Source organism: Monodon monoceros, unplaced genomic scaffold (assembly GCF_005190385.1).
Source record: "Monodon monoceros isolate NGI ecotype Baffin Bay Population unplaced genomic scaffold, NGI_Narwhal_1 Super_Scaffold_2, whole genome shotgun sequence".
Lineage (NCBI taxonomy): Eukaryota > Metazoa > Chordata > Mammalia > Artiodactyla > Monodontidae > Monodon > Monodon monoceros.
This window is the reverse complement of record NW_021703776.1, coordinates 49,556,365-49,574,489: the sequence shown is the minus strand read 5'-3', so window position 1 is coordinate 49,574,489 and position 18,125 is coordinate 49,556,365. Positions and strand designations below refer to the sequence as shown.

The 18,125-nt window shown below is 41.8% G+C and overlaps 1 pseudogene; it reads right to left on the bottom strand.

The window, feature by feature from the left end:
• Window positions 1–387: 387 nt before the first annotated feature.
• Window positions 388–15,366, bottom strand: LOC114901451 (annotated as a pseudogene).
• Window positions 15,367–18,125: the final 2,759 nt, after the last annotated feature.

Below are 18,125 nucleotides of genomic sequence, written 5' to 3'. Positions count from 1 at the left end.
ATCAAGAGAAGAGGATGGAGTAAATATGGGTTTCAGTAATCAATTTTATTCATGTAGAGGGATGTTGCTTACAGCTTTAAATAGTGCCTGGAAAACTTCCACAAAGTAATGAGCATCTTACAAATGTTTGTAAGTATGTAGTTATGTAGCTCACCTTTTGAATTTATAAAAATCAGAAACGTCCGCCAGAAAGTTTTGCAATGTGACAGTGGAACTAAAAAATATATAAAAGCTACAGCTAACATTTACTGAATGCTCACTGTCATTTGACAAAAAAATTAAGTAAGTATTTTAAAATAGAAGGGCTTATGGTGTGGTAACCTCTGTATGTCTTCACAGACATCCCTCCTTCCCTCTTTTCAGCACGAGCCAGCCTTGGCCGTATGACTACCGTCCCAGTCCAATCAGTTGCAAAATAAAAAGGAAAAGGTTGATTATGTCCACGTAGATGTTCAGGGCAGCAAAAACATACTCTTCAGGGTCCAGGTCAGAATGATGATGGTGCCCTCCTACCATCAGCTGTACATCCATCACCAAGTACTTAAAGAAAAGAAAGAAGAATTAGCTACTTAAATTGTACATTTCTATCAAGTAAGTATCCTAAAATTATCTGGAAAAATTATTTCCCATCAGTAAATATATCACAGAGAGTAAATTTGTGGCTATAGATATTATTCTTACAGCCTCAATCATTCATGATGTCCCCAAGTTTATGCTTTATCTATTAAAGCAAGTGTTTCATTCTCCTGAAGCCAGTGGGACCAAATATATGAGCCTTACTTTCCTTTCCTTCCAAGTCCAGAAAGCTCTGTGCCTTTAGCCAATGATGTAGACCAGGTGGGCAGATTGGACACAGAGAGAAACTACAAAATGCCCTGTGTTTGTGATTTTCCCACGTGTTCTCACTGAAAAAAAGAATGAAAATAAAGATGGTTCCCCAACATTTAGATTCACCCACAGCAATAATTCTGAACTTTCCTTTGGGTGATAGCATTTTTCAAAACTTGACATTGGAGATGGCTTTGTGATGATGTCAGTATTTCAAAATAGAATGAGAAGGGGCTTCCCTGGTGGCGCAGTGGTTGAGAGTCCGCCTGCAGATGCAGGGGACACAGGTTCGTGCCACAGTCCGGGAGGATCCCACATGCCGCGGAGCGGCTGGGCCCGTGGGTCATGGCCGCTGAGCCTGCGCGTCAGGAGCCTGTGCTCCACAGCAGGAGAGGCCACCGCAGTGAGAGGCCCGCATACGGCAAAAAAAAAAAAAAATAGAATGAGAAGACTCATATATGGTTAAATAAACCCCAATTAAACGTTTTAGCTCAGCTGCAGTAGGTAAAATTATGAGCTTCTAAAGCATCAAGAAAAAAAGTCAGAGAGCCCTCTCACCCTTGTGTTTGTTGCAAAGTGAGCAGATGTGGGCAGCACAAGTGCATTAGAAGGAGGAAAAGAAAACAAGCTGCTCCTCAGGTCTTTATATCCAGCCTGTAGACTAAGAGTCTAGTGCTGTGAGGCAGAGCCGCATCAGACAGGTCAACCCTGGCATTACAAAGAATTCTTGGGGTTTTAAAGACTCTTTAAAATAATCCATTTTAGAACAACATCCACTACAGGGAAACCTGTCCCAAGTAATTCAGGCATCAGCTCTCCCTGTGTCCTGGTTCCCACTCAGCCTTCTAAGAATGAGGAGGAAGGGAGGAAAGAAACAGGAGGAAAAGAAGGGGGCACCTTCTGGGTAGCCTCGTATCAGTTCATGATAGATGTCATCTCATGTAATATGGGAATGACCCAGTTGAGGCAGGTGAGGTTAACAGAGCCTCCAAGAAGGGAAGATCACACTGTAGCAGGTGGCAGAGAAGAGAGTCAAACCCAAGTCTGGGGGTTGCCAAAGCGGCTGCTTCACCTGGACCGCTAAGTCCCTTCCCACTTATCCTCCCTCTCCCTATGTCTGATTCCAGTAACTCTGTGGCAGAAAAAGCTAGAATGACCAACCATTCCAGTTTGCCCAGGACTTTTGTATGTCTTCAGAAACCCCCCAGTCCCAGGGAAATGAGGACAGTTGGTCATCCTTTAAAAAAGGCCTCCAGCAGCTGAGCTTCCAGCCTTGCTCTTAGCCTCCATCTGTCACCCTGGAGTCCTTCTGTGGAAAAGTGCTTTTCTTTCTTCCTCCCCTCCAAGAACCTGTGACTTTATCTTATTTCTTCTTACAAGAGAGATAATGACTCCTAATCATTTCATGTATTGGCGGTTAGGAGTGCACCTCTCAGGTGAGGTTATATGTTTGAAGGCAGACAGGAAAGTGAGAGAGTAAGGTGAGATGGGATCCAGCTGTCTTACCCCCAACCCCAGGGGAAGAGGGCTCAGGACACCATGCAAGAGACAGACAGCCCACAGGGAAGCCCTGGTCAGGATTAGAAGCCCCAGGAGCATCTGAGGGTTCAATAAGCAATTATCACAAGGTTGTAGGATGCAAAGTTACTATACAACGGTCAATTACTTTCCTATATGCAGCAATGTATAAGTGAAATTGGAAATTAAAAACACAATACCATTTACATTAGCATCCAAAAAACTTAAATACTTAGGTATAAGTCTAACAAAATATGTACAAGAACTATATGAGGAAAACTATAATCTCTGATGAATGAGATCAAGGAAGAACTGAATAAATGGAGAGACATTCCATGTTCGTGGATAGGAAGACTCAATATTTCCAAAATATCAGTTCTTCCCAACTTGATCTATAGATTCAACACAATCCCAATCAAAATCCCAGCAAGTTATTTTGTGGATATTGACAAACCATATGGAGAGACAAAAGACCCAGAATAGCCAATACAATATTGAAGGAAAAGAACAAAGTTGGAGGACTGATGCTACCAGACAACAAGATTTACTATAAAGCTACAGTAATCAAGATGATAGTGTGGTATTGGTGAAAAGACTAAACAAATAGATCAACAGGACAGAATAAAGAGCAAAGGCAATACAACGGAGTAAACATAGTCTCTTCAACAAATGGTGCTGAAACAACTGGACATCCACATGCCAAAAAAATGAATCTAGACACAGATCTTACACCTTTCACAAAATAACTCATAATGAATCATAGACTTAAATGTAAAACATAAAACTCCTAGAAGATAACATAGGAGAAAACCTAGATGACCTTGGGTGTGGTGATGATTTTTTTAGATATGACACCAAAAGTATGATCCATGAAAGAAATAGTGGATAAACTAGACTTCATTAAAATTAAAAATGTCTGCTCTGTGAAAGACAATGTGAAGATAATGATAATACAAGCCACAGACTGGGAGAAAATATTTACAAAAGAAATATCTGATAAAGGACAGTTCTCCTAAATATACAAAGAACTCTTAAAACTCAACAATAAGAAAACAAACAACTTGATTACAAAATGGGCCCAAGAACTTAACAGACACTTCACCAAAGAAGATATACAAATGGCAAGTAAGCATATGAAAAGATGCTCTACATCATATATCATCAGGGAAATGCAAATTAAAATTACAATAAGGGCTTCCCTGGTGGCGCAGTGGTTGAGAGTCCGCCTGCCGATGCAGGGGACACGGGTTCGTGCCCCGGTCCAGGAAGATCCCACATGCCACGGAGCGGCTGGGCCCGTGAGCCGTGGCCACTGAGCCTGTGCGTCCGGAGCCTGTGCTCCGCAACGTGAGAGGCCACAACGGTGAGAGGCCCACGCACCACAAAAAAAAAAAAAAAAAATTACAATAAGATACCACCACACACCTATTAGCATGGCCAAATTCTGGAACACTGACAATACCAAATGCTGGTGAGGACATGGAGCAACAGGAACTCTCATACACTGCTAGTGAGAATACACAGTATTACAACCACTTTGGAATACAGTCTTACAAAACTAAACCTACTCTTACTGTATGATCCAGTGAACATGCTCCTTGGTATCTACCCAAAGGAGATGAAATCATCTGTCTGCACAAAAACCTGCACATGGATGTTTATAGCAGATTTATTCATAGTTGCCAAAACTTGAGAGCAAACAAGATTTACCTCAGTAGGTGAATGAATAAATTAACTGTGGTACCTCAAGATGGTGGAATATTATTCAACACTAAAAAGAAATGACCTACCAAGCCATGAAAAGACATGGAGGAATCTTAAGTGCAAAGACTAAGTAAAAGAAGCCAATTTGAAAAGGCTTAATATTGTATGATTCCTACTCTATGACATTCTGGAAAAGGCACAACTTGGAAACAGTAAGAAAATTAGTGGTTGCCAGGGGTTGGGGATGGGGAGGGATCAACTGGTAGAACAAAGAGGATTTTTTGAGCAGTAAAAATATTCTGTATGATATTACAATGATGGATACCTATCATTATACATTTGTCCAAACCCATAGAATGTACAACACCAAGAGTGAGCCTTAATGTAGACTACAGACTTTGGGTGATTATGATATGTCAATGTAGGTTCATCAATTGTAATAAATGTACCACTTTGGTGGGGGATATTGATAATGGGGAAGGCCATGCATGTATGGAGGCTGGAGTATATGGGAAATCTCTGTACTCTTCTTTTGGTTTTACTAAGAACCTACAACTGCTCTAAAAAGAATTGTCTTTATAAAAAATAAAAAGGAGGAGGAGGAAGACGAGAAGACAGAGGAAGGAGCAAGTGACCTGGGGAGCTTTCCAGTAAATTACTGACTCCACTTGACTCCAGGCCTAGCAGAGGGCTTAGGGCCCCATCAATGCACATACCATACTCTTTGTCAAAGAAAGGGAGAAATGCGCTTACGAGTGAGAAGATCACAGTACCAAGTCCAGCATACAATAGATGCAACCACTGCAAAAAGAAAGGAAACAACTGTATATTAAGAGTAAGACTTGGAACAACTCAGGGGATCACTTAGGTCACTGCTGTTAGATAAGATATTAAGAAAGTCAAAGATGTGGAGAGAATCTTTTCTTGAACATAGTCAACAGCATCCACTCAATTCCATTCAGCAAGCCGCATCCACATAGTTCTTCAAGAGAATGTGCCCTCCCCTCAGCTCAGAGAACATAGTGACCCTCACACAGCCTTGCTAGAGCTGATTGACAAGAGGTGGATGATAACACTCCAATAGCAGTGAATCTCTTGACCGACCAAGAGCCTCTTACCTGTGACCAGGATCAAACAGATGCTCTAGGCCAGTTAGAAATCAATTCTCAGGATAGAGGAATCCAGGCAGCAGTTCTATCATTAGCTAGTGCTGGAGATATTACTACACAAGCAGAGATAGCCAATCACCTCAGTTTAAGAAAGGGAGGTGGGGTTTCCTTTTCCATGAATTCTGGCTCTTCTTCCCACCTAGGAGCTCCATGAGAGTCTCTGGGTCTTTGCCTTGACCTAGTCTGAGGGGTATGTGTTCCTTGCAACCGGAACAGCCCTGATCAGAATATGTGACAAATTGGCCTAAATGCCAAAGGGTTTGGCTGTAGAAGAGCAAAAGGAAGTGGTGTATAACATCTGAGAAGCATAATGGCGTTCACTCTTTAGGAGGAGAAAGCTAGTCCTAGAGGCATGGGGAGCACTCTGCTAACCAGGGAAGGTTCTTGGGGAAAGAGAGAAATCAGGAGTCAGTGACACAGAGAGGGAGGCACAGTGTTCCCAGATTGAGCTAGGTGTAAGAAAACAGCTGACAACTGGAGTCTGAAGGATTCAAAATTGCCAGAGTCCAGCAAGGTTGGACATACTTAGAACAAGGGTCTGTCAGTCGTTCACCGCAAGATCCTCTCAGGGGAGGGCAGCTGTCGCCTAGGGTCGGAGCTCAATCTTCATGCCCAGACCTCCTGTCAGTGGTCCCCTACCACAACTGGTGCAGCAGGTGGCCTCACAGACCTCCAGCTACGGGGAGGGGCATGTAACTGACCAGGGTCCGGTGGCTGTGTGGTGCAACCCACTGTAGTTTGCTCCTGGGTCACGCTTCACCATCTCAGGTGGGGGCAGCAGGACCTTCCTGGGAGACCCCGGACTGCTGTAATGGTCCACATTAGCTCCAGGAGCCCCTGATGGCACCACATCCAGAGTGCTCCCACCTTCCTTCCCTCTCCTGAACCTGGGGTCACATATGCTGTCGTGGTCTGACAGCTTTTCCAGCCTTCGTTGCCGCCACACTTTTCTCCCACAGACATTTCTCCTATCACAGTCCTTGCAAGTTTCACCCATCTGGTGTCTGCTTCTCAGAGGATCCAGACCAACAACACAACCAGCACTTCACCCTATTTTCTAACAATTCTCTGAGGTTTACAAAGGAGATCCCACTTACATATGATCGTATTAAGATTAAGAGAATTCCATAGATAATAAGTACGAAGAGTAAAACAAACAGCATTCCATTTAGCAAGGTGAAATCGCACTGAGGAAACAACACAAAACCAATTAAAGTATCATCCATAAGCAATTTCAAGGTGTTTAGAGATGCATCGTGTACCCGCTAGACAGAAACTGGCCCATTTGCTAATCATTTCCCCTGGCTAATCCCAAGAACCATGGAAATCCATTAGCCCCTAAGCACTGAAAAATGCTACATAAAAAGTGTTGTATTTCTTCAGGAGGGAGAAAAGGGTAGGATATGGATGAAATAACAGGAGCCACAAATTGATAATTTTTGAAACTAGGTAATGGGCACATGGGAGTTTATTAAACTATTCTATCTTTGTATCTATATAAAATTTTCCCTAATAAAAAATGTACTGAATAAGCAGGATGTAAATTTGTAAGTATAGTATGGTCATAATCATTCATATTTTTAAAAGCATATGCATAGACTATATTAATGGAATTAAATAGACAAAGATGTTAACTGGGTACCTTTTTCACATTTGTATGTATATATTTCAATAAAAATACACATACTAAGCTTTCAAAAATTACTATTATTCTTTTGTAATCTTAAAATTTATTAATATGCTTGTTGGTTTTGCTTCTATAAATCAGTAACCAAGTCAGCCTAGGGAAGATTAGAATTTTTTTTAAAGAAAGAGGAATATTCATCTTCTGGCCTGAAAAAAGAATGGATTAGGAAGCAAAAGAATCCAAGGTATTTTCTTGCAAGAGTGTTTTCCTAATTCCTCTATTTTTCCTATTTCACTCCCTACCCTTACCACACCAAGAGAATAATCTACCAGGTCACCGAGTCTGGTTCTCAGGCAGGAAGCATCAGCAACGCCTGGGAAATGTAAATTATCGGCCCCCACGCCAGACATTGTGAAGCAGCAACTCCAGGAGGAGTGAATTCTGTGTTTCACACGCTCTCTGGGTGACTCTGATGCCTGCTAAGAAAGTTTGTCTAGAGCTGTGCTTTCAATACACTTGGCCACTGAGCACTGGAAATAGAGTTAGTTCAAACTGAGATTGCTGCAAGTATAAAATACACACTGGGTTTGAATTTCGAAATAAAGAATGTTAGGTATCTCATTAATATTTTTGCTATACTGATTACATGTCGAAATGATAACACTTCACCTATACTGGGTTAAATGAAATATATTATTAAAACTAATTTTACCTGTCTCCTTTTACTTTTTAAACGTGGTTACTAGGAAAGCCAGAAGCCTGAAGGCAAGGACTCCATGGAGGTGAGGCCCACAGAAAGCCGAGAGCCCGAGGGAAGAGGGAGCAGAATGGGTCAGGAGGGGCAAAGAAACATATTCACACACTCCCTTATGACAGAAATCTGCTTCAATAATACGTACTTTTGTTTGAAGAGCAAATAAAGTGAGTGATATGGTCACTAGAGTGGTTCCTGCCGTTGCCCATAACACTTCCTCGGCATTATAGAAACTAAAACCAGAGACTGTGATTATTGTTCACATAACATTCAAAGAAAAGCACACACACACACACAAATGTGTATCAAAGACTTAGACTGACACGGTTCCTAGCAGCAGACCTTGAAGTATTGTCTAGAAACAAAAATCACAATAAATCAGAAGCCTGAATCCCAAGGCCAAAATCCAGAAGAGATGGTTTGAGGCTTGTGCATTCTGGCAGGGTCTAGTGAGCTATTGGGAGTATGTATGATCCCAGCACACAAAGCTACAGGCTGTGAATATGGGAAATAAATAACGGAAACAAACATTTCCTTATTGCTCTCCCCAAGACTGACAGAAAAAATTATTTCATGTGTAAATATTTCTTAGAACACAATAGTAACTTTCAACATATTCAGTAACTTAAATATGTATTAATTAGGAATGTGGAAACCAACGTAAAAGCTTTATCTGTAGACCATATTGTCATTAATCAAATAGGGCCATTCACACAGAATCTTAACATTTTATCAGAGCAGGATATGCTATTTCTACTGACGCTCCACCAAAGGTTTCCGTACTGACCTTTCCCATAGTGCTTGGATGAGAATAAAATACTTCAAACCTCAGACGTGGAATGAGGATTGAGACCTCAGTACCAGGGGATGAGCTGGAGGACACACCTACAAAGCATGGAGCTGCACTGGTAGGTGCCAATCCAGGGCTCTGAAGAGGGCTGCACTGGGGCTGCACTGGGGCTGTATGGGGGCTATATGGGGGCTGGAGGGTTCCCATGGTCCAAATGGAGCCAGGGATGGGGCAGTGAGAGAGAGAGGGAGGGGATGAGAGCCAGAAGGCAGTCAAGCTGGAGGATGAGACCAAAAAGGCTATGAGGATGTGCCCAGGCCCACAGTCAGGCTCCAGGACAGCCAGCAGGCCAGTGAGAACTACAGTCAGCAGCGGCTGCAGGGCCTGAGGACATTCCCCAGCTGGTAGGACGCTCCATCAGAGACAGATCCAGAGACTAGCTGGTCCATGGCAAGAGCCAGGAAAGAACCTTCTAGTCTCTGGGAGTAAATGTGAGGACACATCCTATCCTCAGTGCTAGGACTGCCTGGGAGGCTTTGAACTTCGTCAGCTGGCTAATGATGTCCAGGATTGGAGACTGGAAAAGAACCGGAGTCCCGGGAGTCCCGGATTGCTTCTCTGGATCTCCCAAACCCAGTGGGTAAGCCTGATTCTCTACTTTGTTCAACGGACCAAAGTAAGCTGTCTTTATTGACCTTACAGGTTTTTTTTTTAAGTGCACCTATTCCACGTACACATGATATTTTAACAATGTGCTTGCTTTCAACCTTCCCTTTTATAATATTTCTTCTCTTAGGCTGTTACCAGCTTAGAAATAAATAGCAAAACCTTGGCAATGAGAGCTTCCTTTGAGATCAATAACTTTGATCTCTTCTTGAAATAAAGATTAGAACTATTGAAAAAGTGAAAAGAAAACATCCAAAAATTTCTGGAAAAATACCTCTCCCCGTCCCATCGTCTCTTCCCCAGGATTCCCAGTGTCTTTCTATGTCTGGCTTTTAACTCCTACCCCTTCTGAGTGTGGTCTCTTCTGTTAAGTGCAGGAACTGGGAGACTCTACTTGCTCACCTGGACAATGAGCAGTGTATCCACACCAACTAAGAAAGGCCCCTCAATGCTCCGTCAGCTGAAGAAATGCCCAAATGTGCGTATCAAAGAGACAGTCTTCTCCAGCGTCATGAGGAAACTGTTCTTCCCCGACGCATGATTCACACTGGACGCTGTGTGGTACCCGCAGAGAACCTCATCCTTGGCCGTGTGTCCTTGCTCACGTTGACCACCAGGAGGCGCAGATCCAAATCTAGGCTCATCACACTCAAATGCGTGGAACTATGCATTTTGCGCACGAATCTCACCTCTGGCTTTATTTTCCTTCCATCAGATTTCCCCACCAATTTATCTTATCTTCTTATATTTTGCATATATATATATATATATATATATATATATTTTTTTTTTTTTTTTTTTTGCAGTACGCGGGCCTCTCACTGTTGTGGCCTCTCACGTTGCAGAGCACAGGCTCCAGGCTCAGCGGCCATGGCTCACGGGCCCAGCCGCTCCTCGGCATGTGGGATCTTCCCGGACTGGGGCACGAACCCGTGTCCCCTGCATCGGTAGGTGGACTCTCAACCACTGCGCCACCAGGGAAGGCCTATTTTGCATATTTTATAAGCTATCTCAACTCTGATATGGAACCAGGTGAGGAACAAGTGAATTGGTAAGTAAATCTTCACAGGGAAGGGTGGTCAGCAGTTCATGGGAGCAATCGCAAAGAATCTAACTCTCTTTCCAGAACACTAAATCATACTGCGATTCTGTTCTGGGTTTTCCTAAGAGGAGCTAATACTATTGTCAGTGAGTTTCAGAGAGTCCACTACTTCCAGGAGGCAAGAGGTTTGGCCTGACTGGTATAAACATTAATAAACAGAAACCTCAATTGCAATAGAGTCAGGACACATTGAAATAGAAATAAAATAAATTTTACAAAAATAAGGAAAATTACATTTCTTGCACACAATTTGTGAACTCACTCTCCACAGCAAAATGTGTTTTTTGTCTCTGACGGAGGACAGTCAGGTTAACTGTTCCTGAAATGTAGCCCAGACTCCGGAGTGGGCCTCTCAGAAGCAAGTTTGCTGGCACAGAGGAGTAGCCCAGGGTCCCCAAATTCTCTAGTTTGTTACAAGGGTGTGGATTCCAGGTCATAAGTAAGTTTATGACTTCAAAATTCATCCAAGAGAATGTCTCACAAATAATTTCTATCTGTATTATTCCACAGAAATATTTTCCACAATAAATGGAATGAATTTAATAATGTGATGAAAATATATTTCAGAGATGAACGACAACAGATGCTAATGAGGTTTACTTACAAATAATCCCAGAAGAATGTAATTCGCAGGCACCTGGCGGCGGAGCTTCCCACAGCAAGCAAGTATAATAAATACAACAAAAAATGCTGGCCTGGGGATAATTTAAAACCATGTGTTATTTGCTTATATCATATGATATGTCATATGAGATATTATAGGTAGATAGATATAGAGATGTATTATCTGATAATAAGTATTATAAAGTAAACAAAAATGTAGATTATTACCTTTACCTCCTTTTTTTTTTTTTTGCTTTTAAAATTAACTTTTCTCATTGCCATCCATACACAGCTTGTGGGTTCTTTTTTCAAATTTTTTATTTTGAAATACTTGTAGATTCACAGGAAACTGCAAGGGAACAGAGGTCCTGTGTAACCTTTGCTCAGTTTCCCCCCATATTACATATTTAAAGTAGAATACCCAAACCAGTAATGTAACATTGGTACAGCATGTATATACATAATGCTATGTCATAGACCTATGATGCAAATCTATGTGCAGAACCATATAACCAGCACCACAATCAAGATGTGGAACTATCTCATCATTAAGATATCCTACCATCCCATTATGGTAACACACACACACACACACAAACCCCTAACTCCCAGCAACCACTAATTTGCTTATTTTCCATCTTTATAATTTTGTCATTTCAAGAATGTTATACCTTGGGACTTCCCTGGTGGCGCAGTGGTTAAGAATCCACCTGCCAATGCAAGGGACATGGGTTCAAGCCCCGGTCCAGGAAGATCCCACATGCTGAGGAGCAACTAAGCCCGTGCGCCACAACTACTGAGCCTGTGCTCTACAGCCCGCGAGCCACAGTTACTGAGCCCGCATGCCACAACTACTGAAACCTACGCGCCTAGAGCCCGTGCTCTGCAACAAGAGAAGCCACCGCAATGAGAAGCCCATGCACCACAATGATGAGTAGCCCCAACTCGCCGCAACTACAGAAAGCCCACGTGTAGCAACAAAGACCCAACACAGCCAAAAATTAATTAATTAATTAAAAAAAAGAATGTTATACCTTTACCTAATTTTTAATAAGGACATCAATCAATAGCTAGTGGAAAAAACTTTTAATTTAATCCAATAATACTTACAAGAGTGCGTAGGTGAACCAGGGATTCTTGACCAGCCAAACTCTTAAAGCCTTCCTGGTTAAAAAAATAATAGTTTTACACAATAAGTAGCTTATTTTGCTAACTAGTGTAATATTTAAGTAGAAGTTAAACAATCTCATGAGAAGAAAGGGGGGAAACCCTAAATGGTTGACAATGACAGATGGGAAAGGAAACAGTAAAACATAAAACTGTACCTTGCTTCTTAAAATAGATTCACAAAAAAGCACAGTCTTAAGTTGTAAGTGAAATTTGGATAAATGCAAATGTCCTAGTGAAGTTTTAATTTTAAAAAATACTGAGATTGATATGTACACAAAGCAAAAGTAATCAAATTCTCATATGTTTGTTTGTAAACACAGATTTTCAAAGGATGGGTTTAAGCCGTGATGGATCATAGTCCCTGCAATAATTTCTGCATTTAATAGAGCTCCAGCCTCCAAGGCCTCCATAGTCTCACCTTTCTTCCTTTACCCAATTTTATCTGTGGAAATAGCTTGGGGAAAATAAAAAAGAAAATAGTGCCCCAAATAAGGGAAAATTCTTAGCTTAAGAAGTTAAACTCCAGAAATCTACCAACACCTTCGCCTAGAAGTTGCCTCAGAAAAACAAAGCGACAGAAATATTATATCCTACGAATGATTAAGGAAAAATAGATAATCTTTTAATGATAAAAATTAAATTGAGCTATTCAGTGAGAATTAATATGGGCAGCTTAATACTTAATTTACATCAGTAATAAAGACTTACCAGAAAAAAAACAGGCTGATGATTGCCCCAGCGATCAGCAGCTGAACTGACAGGAGGAAGAACACTTTTACGATGAAAGCTGAGGAGACAGAAACCTTATTTTTATGACACAATATTCAAAAGTAAAAATATAAATGTAATTACCTATTTTTGACACTTAATGAAAGAAAATTTTCCTCTGATTTTTTTGATGATAGGAAAGGGAGTGCTAATTTAGAGTTGGCCAATAGAGTGACAACAATACAGCTCTGCAGAACTCTCGGAAAAGACTCAGTCCAGACTGTTAGAGGCATTTTATTGAAGATCTGAGGGTTTATCCATGAAAGCCCCCAAATTTTAAAGACCAAACTCAGGGACTTAATTCCTTATTATGGACACCCCATCCTCCTTAGGACTGAAAGTGACCTGAAAGTCTCAGAATGTTGCAAACCCATCATTAGGGATTCAGCTGCACCCCTGCATAGATGGAGCCCAGTGATGCCCTAAGAACTACCGGGGGAGAGGGCGTTTACCCCTCTGCAGAGGGACTTGGGCTGCAGGGAGTTTGCAGAGCTTCTCCACCACTTTTCTCTCTATCCTCCCTGCCTTTAGCAACTCCCTTCCCTCCTGCTTGCGCAGAAACTTGATAACCTGACGAATTGTTAACTATGACCAAGGAGTTCCAAGCCAATGGCGTGCCAAAGCAGAGTGCAGGGCGTGTTGGCATCTCTGTTCGCTTACTTCCAGCTGACTACACAGGTTTTCCTGGAGCCCTCAGAATATGACACCAGTGATGACCATTTACTTTTTCGTGGCCTTATCCCAGTTTTAAAAGAAAAAAAAAGAAAGAATGCTGCTTAAAGTTGACTTATAGGATTGTCAACTGTGTCCTTCTGCTGGGCAGTTTCTGTGCATTTGAAGTGTAACAACAAAGAAATAGGACTGAGCTATCTTAATCAAAATACCACAACATATGTGTGCTGCCTACATTAAAATATCCACTTACTTAACATTAAATTCACATCTAGTATGTATCAAGGACTGTGAGGGAATAGATGTTAAATGTGGTCCAGCCACATAAGACCACACATATAGATCAACTAAGTAGAATTGAGAGCCCTAAAATAGTCCCTTACATTTGTGGTCAATCCTACAAATATGGTCAATTGATTTCTCACAAACATACTAGAACAATTCAATGGAGAAAGATGAGTCTTTTCAACAAATTTTGCTGGGACAATTGGACATACACGTATAAAATGATGAATTTGGGCCCCTTTCTCGTATCATACATACACAAAAGTTAACTAGTTAAACATGGATCATAGACATAAACCTAAGAAATATAATTCTTGGAAGAAAGCATAGGTGTAAATCTTTGTGAGCATGGATTAGGCAATGATTTCTTTAGATATGATACCTAAAACACAAGCAAAGAAAAAAAAACAAATAAATTGATTTCATCAAAAGTAAAAGCTTTGTGCTTCAAATGACACCTTCAGAAAGTAAAAGAAAACCCACAAACTGGCAGAAAATATTTGCATATCATGTATCTGAAAAGGGATCTAATACATAAAGAACACTTACAATCCAATTACAAGAAGACAAATAAGAATTTAAATTGAGCAAAACCTGTGGAGTGCCCTCCCACATTGACGCTGGGCTTGGCCACATGACGTGTTGGCCAGTGAGACATTAGCACTGGCTTGATTAATAGAGACTTGATGAATGCTTACACACTGGGGCTTGTCCATCTGGTCTACCTCTTCTTGGGACCCAGCCCCATATGATGAGAAGCTCAAGCCACAAGAAGAGAGCCAACAACCAACACAAACTGCCATCCATGTCAGGGAGTCATAATGGCCATTGCAGCCTCAGCTGCCAACTAAGAGCTCCAGAAGGCCTCTTTCCAGCCACAAGGTAGAGGGTGAGGGCCACAGGGAGAGAGCAATGAGATTCAAAGCTCACAGTCCATCTTCAAGTCGTCCAGGTCCTAAGAAGGCATAAAGGTGGCAGAGTGTTCACCGGGGACCTAAGCATTTGCCTTGAATTGCCTACCTTCCAACTTCATATTTCATGAAAGAAAAAAAGTTCTCATTTATTTAAGCCACAGTTTTTCGGTCTTCTGTTACAGCTGAATGTATTTCCTATACAGAATTAATATGTAGGGCTCTGAATTAGTATTGTTTAAAACTTAAGCCAATATCATGGTATCATCTTGTATGTAGGCAAGAACATTCTACGTTCAATAACTAATTCACGTTTCCTAAGAAAACCACAAGTTATTCACCATAATATGTGTATCATGAATTTATGAATGCCCTGGAAAACTTGGGGACCATCTGTTATTGCAGCCCTATGTCATGTTTCATGGTAAAGCATGACTGGGAAAAAACTAAAAGCAAAATTAAATCCTACAATCCACCCTGTGTAAACATTTTAAGAGAACTTTTCTCTTCCAAAAAGGTCATTTCTTTATTCTCACCTCTGCGGATAGCTGCTTCTGAGAATGGGCCAGATAAAGGTCTCTGTGGTGGCCTCTGCTGAAATTTCTACCACATAGGTATCCCCTCGCTCACCAGCTTCGGAGCGTGGATTCCCATGAGTTTGTTGTGGCCCATGAGTTGAAGATGAAGTTCCGTAGGACCGAGCAGACTTGCTCTGGATAGTATCATCTACTGCTTTCCGAACCAGGTGTTGATGATCTCCAGAACTAAAGTCTATTGGTTCACTGACCTCCAAGTCCATTTTCCTAGAAAGGGAAAATTGTTATTCAGGTCCTTATGATCATACCACTACAACCTTAGCATCTTCATAACATTGGATGATTTTTTTTCTTAATTTCAACTCCTTGGTTCAGTACTTCCCAAGTCAGTGCTCAACACATATTTGTTGAATGAATGATGAACAAATTTTTTTTTTTTTTTTTTGCAGTACGTGGGCCTCTCACTATTGTGGCCTCTCCCATTGCGGAGCACAGGCTCCGGACGCGCAGGCTTAGCGGCCGTGGCTCACGGGCCCAGCTGCTCCGCAGCATGTGGGATCTTCCCGGACCGGGGCACGAACCCGCGTCCCATGCATCGGCAGGCGGACTCTCAACCACTGCACCACCAGGGAAGCCCACAAATACTTTTAATATGAGGCCTACAGAATAAAATAACTTGTATCCTATTATGAAATTAATGTTTATGAATTCATTCTGCAAGGAGTTAATAAACTCCCTCTGTGTGGAGCTGCCTTTGTCACCTTTGCCCTCAAAGAGCTTACATTCTGGGAGAGAAGATAATCAAATAAGCAATAATATGAAAGGCAATATAAGCAGGGCCAGAAGCAATGGAGGATGCTATGAGAGCAAAAAAGTCTGGGAGAAGATGCAGGGAATAGAAAAGGTTGTCCAAACCTTCCAGAGAAAGTGAGGTTTAAGCCAAGGCTGGAAGATGAAGAGGAGTTAGTCAGGTGAAGAGGTAGGGAAAGGTTTTCTCAGGCAGAGGAATCAGCCTGGACCAGGACTGGAGGAAGCAGAGAGGGCAGGCTCCAGAAACTGAAAGAAATTCATGTGGCTGGAGTAGGGAGTTCAAAGGGGAAAGCAGAGTGAGTTTAGACAGGAGAGTAGTGGGGGCCAGTCACTGCAGGGCTGGCAAGCCAAGTTCATCCCCAAGCCATGACTGAATAGTGGTCCCCCAAAGATGTCCACATCCTCATCCCTGAACCTGTGAACGTGTTACTCCATATGGCAAAAGCAACATTGCCGATGTGATGAAGTTAGGGACTCTGAGGTGGGAATATGATCCTGGACCAACTGGATGGGCCCAGTCGAATCACAAGGGTCCTTATGACCATACTTATAAGAGGCAGGAGGATCAGCATCAGAGAAGATGTGACAAGAGAAACATAGGTCAGAGTGATACAGTGGCTGTTTTTAAAGATGGAGGAAGGGGCCATGAGCCAAGAAATGCGGGAGGCCTGTAGAAGTCGGAAAAGGTAAGGAAATGGGGCTTCCCTGGTGGCGCAGTGGTTGAGAGTCCGCCTGCCGATGCAGGGAACGCGGGTTCGTGCCCCGGTCCGGGAAGATCCCACATGCCGCGGAGTGGCTGGGCCCGTGGGCCATGGCTGCTGAGCCTGCACGTCCGGAGCCTGTGCTCTGCAACGGGAGAGGCCACGGCAGTGAGAGGCCCGCGTACCCTGCCCAAAAAATAAAAAAAATAAAAAAAGGTAAGGAAATGTATTCTCCCCTAGAGCTTCCAGAAAGGAATACAGCCCTGCTGACACCTTGATTTTAGCCCACTGAAACTGATTTCGGACTTCTGCCTTCCAGAACTGTAAGATAATAAATTTATGTTAAGGTGTTACATTTGTAGTAATTTTTTACAGCAGCAATGAATAATTAATACAATGGGGAATCACTGAAGGTCTTCCAGCAGGAGGCCATGGGGATCTGACTAGAAAGATTACACGAGGCACAGTGTGGAAAATGGGCCAGAGTAAGCAAAAGTGGAAGCAAAGAGACCAGAAATCCAGGTAAGAGATTATGATGAGCTTTGCCCCAGCGCTTTGCTGCAGAACATAGTTCTCAGAAAACCAGTACCAAGCAGACCAAAAATGGCAAAGAAAAAGGACCCCGTTAACCTCTTGGGGACATGAAGACTCAGGGAAGCCCCTGCTACTGACCTCCTGTCCCACAAAGAGAGCCATGGAGGAGTCTGAGGAGATTGCTGAGATGGCAAGGGCTTGGACAAACAGGACCAGCTGGGAATGGCGTCTGAAGAAGGTCTGAACAAGATACCACACACTTGGGGATGCAGACCCTGTTTTATAAAATTGCCCCTTACTCCTCAAATTAATCTCTAAATTTTACAAAACTTATGGAGTTTTTAATTCAGCACTTGAAAACGTAACTCATCAGAAAGAGCAAATGTGTGAGAATAATCAAGACAAAAATTGAAAGAGAAGGATTATGGGGAAGAGGGAGAGTAGTGATATACCTAATCAGAGACCAAAATATAATTAAGCTAAATAATTAAAAGTGTGGTGCTGGCAGGGCAACAGATAAACGGATCAATGGGATGGAAGAGATTCAAGAAATAGACTCATATATGTAATAAGAGATTAATATTTGGTAAAGGTGGCATTTGTATTGTCTCATGGTGTTGGAACAATTAGCTATGCTTGGAAAAGAAAGTTTAATAGTTATTTCACATCTTTTACAAAAATGACTTGCAGATGAATTAAAGATATTATCATACATATTAATAGCCATAGAAGAAAATATCAATGAACATTTGTGTAAGCCTTTGCAAGAATGATACCATGTAACAAGTTCTTGCCAGATTTGGGGTACAGGAATACTTTAAACATCATCATTAAAAGATAGCAATAAATCTGAAATGCAAAATTCTGAAAATAAAATTTGCAATATTTCTTATAATGTAAAAAGAACTTTTTTAACAAGGAAAAGATGAGCAACTCAATAGAAAGATGAGAAAGGAGCATAAATAGGCAATTCATAA